The 5610-nt window shown below is 40.9% G+C and overlaps 1 protein-coding gene across 3 annotated transcripts in view; it reads right to left on the reverse strand.

The window, feature by feature from the left end:
- hivep3a (HIVEP zinc finger 3a) overlaps positions 1–5322 on the reverse strand; it is a 48918-nt gene extending 43596 nt beyond the window's left edge. For 2 of the 3 annotated variants that reach the window (XM_032536170.1, XM_032536169.1), the window contains exon 1: positions 5172–5259. The gene's annotated coding sequence lies outside the window, so the exon portion shown is untranslated. Of the gene's footprint in view, positions 1–5171 lie in introns of all 3 variants that reach the window. The other variant, XM_032536167.1, reaches the window with a different exon arrangement.
- Between the last annotated feature and the right edge of the window lie 288 nt (positions 5323–5610).

A 5610-nucleotide genomic window follows, 5' to 3' on the forward strand; every position in this document is an offset into this window, starting at 1 on the left:
AAAAGGACAAACAAATCACTTTACTCTGGCCCGTATGTGTATCTGTGATGTACAGCAGTGTTAGCGCTGCCACCATGACAACCACATATTTGATCAGTTTCTTGCTCTAGTTTTTACAAAATCCTGTCACATTATGGTAAAATATTTTTCCTACCATGCGGTGCTGTGCTCACAGACAGTGTACGGAATATGTTGCACTAAACAAGCCTAAAATTACCAACCAGAGCTAATGTCAAGCGGCGTTTCCTCTATGTTGACTAGGGTTGTGCCGATGGACGTTATCGTGATGCCGGTCAACCATCACGATGGAGAGCCACCATTGTGATGCCCCCCCCCCTTGTCAGTTGTAGCTAGCTCTATCTGCTAGTAACGTTGGACACTGCGGTCTCGAGGAACGCTATCACACGTTCCTTTATCCCCTCCTCGGACTAACTTTGTGGATACTACTGTGTGCGTGCGTCAATAAGGAAGTCTGATGGCCATGTTAGGTAGGATTTCTGAATGTACGTTAGCAACAGGAGCCTGATTCACGTGGGTGCTCTTTTACGTGTGAGCTAATATTGCGCATCGGTTCAGGTGCGCTGCATGAGTTATGTTTCTTTTTATTGAATGCATTATTCAGTGCAAATGTAACCGAGACTGTAGTTTAATCTCAGTAATGATGGTATATTAGGTTATTACTGTTGCTGTTAAAAGCAATCGTTCACAGATCACAGAGATCTGATTGAATCTAGACTTTACGGCACCGTAGTTAAGTGAAAGTAGGTCAAGTTGTAATGTACGGCAGCATGTAATACTGTCTATTTACAGAGGGCATTTAAATGTATGTCTGATCTTTTCTATGTTAACTGTAAACCCATAGTAGTAGAAACAAAATGTTCTTCCCCCCCCCCTCCCTCCTTCCCTCCCCACCACCCCCATTGATATCATTGTCCATCATAACATTTACAGTAAACATTGTCAACTGCCAATTTGAGGGGATGTCGGCCAACACTAATGTTGATGTTGTAGTGGTGGCCAGCCATGGCAAAATTTCTGCCGCCACGGAATCAGAAATAGGGCCGACGCACAATGTAGTGGCGGTTGCCTTTTAAATGATCCTGCCGCCGTAATGCACCCCCCCCCCGTTGGCTGCCGCTCACATTGCAATTTAACAACAAGTGGAACTACCCAGAGGTCATTGGGCCCGTCCAGTTTAACTCCACATGCTGTTGTGTTGATGGACTTTATTGTCAAAACGAGTCAACTATTAAACCAACAGCTCCACCAAAAACATCACCGGTGGGTCCGTTCTGATTGGACAACGTTCCACTTGTCCGTTCTGTGGGCTCATCGTCCTGATATGAAACATCTGGAAACATTCACACGGTAAGTGAGTTATATGTTGTTGTTGTTGTTGTTGGGACAGACCTGCCCCCACTGCTAAAAGTCCTAAAAAAAAAACCCACTGTCAAGTCAATTCATCTAGTAGTCAATTAATAGAAAAATGAATCAACAGAATTTTAATGATCGATAAGGAATTTTAATTAGAGCTGCAAAGATTAATCGATGAGTTGTTCACTATGAAATTAAAAGATTTTGATAAATCGATTAATCCATTTGAGTAATTTCTTAAGAAAATCTAATTACTCTCTGATTCCAGCTTTTTAAAGTGATGGTTCAGAATAATTTTACATCCGGGTCCTTTGCACAACGACATCGAGCCAAACACCTGGGTCGAACATTGGTTAAATTAGTGTTATCAGCTGGTTAGCTTAGCGCAGGCGCTACTGGAAATAAAACAATGGATTGGGAAGTTTGTAAGTATACCAGGAGTTTATATGTTATAGATAATATCAATTTTTAAAAGTAAGTGCTATAGTGCAACTAGCCGGAGACATGTTATAGTTGAAGTAAGTTTGGAGACACTACCTTATTTAATCATTAAATTAATAACTATGTTTGTTGTATCTCTTTCAGTGTTGTAGTTTGTAGACGGCCCTAAGGACTCTCACTGCCGGTAGCGCTAGCAGCAGAAGCCAGCAGGCAGGAGTTATTTAAATAAACGTATGTACTTACAAAACCTTGTTTTATGATTACATAATCTATTTGTACTACTGTAGAAGTTTTGTATCATTTCAGGCATTATTGGTGTGGTAATTTACAAGATACACACTTGGTATCTTGTTTCTATTTTTGTTATTGCCACTCTTCATTCTAACCCCAACCGGCCCGTCAGACACCGCCTACCAAGAGCCTGGGTCTGACCGAGGTTTCTGCCTAAAAGGAAGTTTCTCCTCGCCACTGTCGCACTGTTGCTTACTCTGGAGGAAACTATTAGAACTGTTGGGTCCTTGTAAATTCTGGAGTGAGGTCTATCTGTAAAGTGTCTTGAGATAACTCTTGTTATGAATTGATACTATAAATAAAATTGAATTGAATTGAAACTTGGTTCCAATAGCGCCTGCGCTAAGCTAACCAGCTGATAACGCTAACGTACCCAATGGTCGACCCAGGTGAAAAAAGCTTCTTGGGGGGTGTTTGGCTTCGAGGTCGTGGTGCAAAGTACCCTAGGGTGAAATTACTCCAAACCATCACTTTAAATGTGAATATTTTCTAGTTTCTTCTCTCCTCTGGGGCAGTAAACTGAACATCTTTGAGTTGTGGACAAAATGAGACATTCAAGGACGTCATCTTGGGCTTTGGGAAACACTGATCCTTATTGTTCACCATTTTCTGAGGTTTTGTAGACCAACCTATTAATCGTCACATTGTTTGAAAATAATCGTTAATTGCAGCCGTAGTTTTAATCCTCGATCATGAAAATAACAAAAAACACGACAAGCACTCCCTGCTCATTGCTGCCGTTTTCGGTTTGTAAACTGAATGCATTTGGGTTTCAGATTGATGGGGTGTTTTTTTTTTTTACATTTGATAAATTTCAAAAAAAGAATGATCAATATATAATGAAAATAATCATCATTCACAGACCAATGCTCCCTCCCTCCTGAGTTAGTAGCACAATAATATAGGCCATTCATCATATTGATCAAATACTGTAGCCAGACAGACACAGTAAAGCTCCACTTCGTGCCCAGGAATGTTGTGACATTTTGCAGAACAAGCTTATTCTAAATATTGTAATAAACCAATCACATAATCAACATTTATTGTATAGGGCCGAATCTCTATGTATTATTGATAGCTTAATCCTTTTATCTCTTTTTAGGGGGATCTCTTTATCACCAGTCCAGGTACAGCGGATGTGAAATAGCCTCCAGGCTAATTCTGGCACATTTTTACTTATGTATAATTAGTGTGCACTGCCCTTGATAAATAAACCTGGAATAGCTAAAGATTCACATGGAGGAAATAAAAACAATGCCATGTTATATTTAAGTGTTCTTGCAGCATAGCAATGTTTCAAGCCAACAGCTGTCCTCAGATGCCCTCTAATCCAGCAGGCATCATTGGATGGCTGAGTGTTTTACAGTATCAGTTTATGCTCTTTGCAGGCACATCGACATGCATGTTTCTTTTTCTTTAAATCTTGATAGAAATACTAAAACCACAAGGGGTGCCGAAATCCAATGTAACGTGGGACGCTAAAGCTTATCCACTTGGCAACTACACTCCCATCCAAATCAGCCCACCAATTGAAGCTCAGTTGTGTGATTATGCAATATTATCGGCGATTTGACCCTGCGGCTACAAAAAAGAAAATCCGCCCCGAACGCTACAGTTTCTCACGCATGATGTCATGTTGGCTTCCATGCAGCCAGGTTTCGCAGAAGTGTCCGAGCAGCAGGAAGGCGTTATGCAGGCAGCGCTGGAGCCGAGGTTTCGTTTTCTGTTGCATGTGGGACACGGCAACGCCATACTCCGTTAAATAAATCTCACATTCAAGTCTAAATCTTATTATCAACACGATGTATTTATTAAAGGATATAAATAATAGTATTTAAGGAACAGTTAAGGTATATTTGTTCATTCGGCAGTCATACATTCAGTGAATGTGGACCTTTGGTACTGGTTTTCACAATGATCTTCCACCAAAATAAGAGTGGACAATATGGGGCTGGACTAAATAAAAATGGGAGAAAAAAGAAAGAGTTGGTGGGTGATAGATTTGCACAAAAAAAAAAAACACCAATAGTTTATAAAACGTCATGTTCTTAACGGACATGCGCACTTTCTGACGAATTAATAAAATATATTACAGTGTCAGATTTTTTTGAATGGAGGTTTGTTTTCTACAAACGGGGTGCGTATGGCGATGATGCAGCTCAGTGCAACATCACGCGCTGCCGAATTAAATAGCCAATAACCAAAAGCCATGACAAAATATGATATACACCTGTGTAAAACACTCATTTGAGGATTATAAAAGAGTGTTACAGGGAAAAACGGTCTATGGGTAAAAGGCGGTAGCTGCAATTATTTGAGACACAAAACGCGCTCGTGCATTAAAGCAACAGCAGTACTGGGCTATATCGATTAACAAAACACTTGTGTAACGTAGAGGCAGACTACTCCAGTTTTTCTACATAGTACAGCGAGGGAACCATGCAGTTCTGCCACTACAATGCACGTCAAGCGAACAGGAATTACACTGCCTCCAGATAAAGAAGTTTCAAAATAAAGCGGCATCAAAGAACAGAACAATTATACTCACGCCAACGTTACATCAATAGGTCCGCTCTCTCCTTTAACGCGAGTATTTTACCTTCACCTTAGCTGTTCTAAACTACAACTGCGACTTGAACCTATTGTACTACACGAGACAAATGCAAGACGTTTATTTTGAAGATACAATCGCTACAATTCCTGTCTCGTTATGTCCAATTCTGGCTAACTTGCCAAACCTCACCACCTCCTCCCTCTCACAGACAATGAATGAAGCCAGTTTGTGGAATGGAAAAGCCCAGGACCGACTAGTTCATGTAGCTTAACACGCTTCTATCGTGTTAGCTAAAAAAATTACAAAAACAGGACAACACTCCTTCTTAGCGTCTGGTTACGCTGCCCATCTTAACGTTAGCTAACTACCTTTATCTTCCGAACAAATAGCGACAAGAAAAACATGGTGAATAATAACACCCCTCCTGCCATACCATGTAAAATGTTACAACAGAACAAAACACATGGTAATATTCCAAACAACGCCTCACTGACACCACGTATGAGCTTACCTGCAGGATGCTCAACTTCACTTCTCTGCGGTGCGGACACGGCTTCACAAGCTGGGCCAAGTCACCCGAGGTTCGTCAAGACAGGAAATGTAGATATGGCGTTCAAAATAAAGGCGGAATGGTAAAAGCCTTGGGGCGTTGACAAAAAAAGCGCAACGCTAAGTGGAGCTCAGTTACTGAAGCAGTATAATGCCATTCCTGTCTTTGAGCCTAAATGTACTCCTAAATGTAGCTTTAACTTACGTTACAAACACAATCACATTCAACGGTTTTCGGCCTGAGCTTCCTTCAGTGAGTCTTTTGAGATCTAATTGTTAGCTACATTTCATACCGGAAACGCCATATTACATTTTAGCCAGCTTGACCGCCTACTACGGTGGTACTGGCATCTTCAACGTTAATTGTGCTAATTTACCGTAATACCTTCAGCTGCTGTATG

This window comes from Etheostoma spectabile, chromosome 14, assembly GCF_008692095.1.
Source record: "Etheostoma spectabile isolate EspeVRDwgs_2016 chromosome 14, UIUC_Espe_1.0, whole genome shotgun sequence".
Lineage (NCBI taxonomy): Eukaryota > Metazoa > Chordata > Actinopteri > Perciformes > Percidae > Etheostoma > Etheostoma spectabile.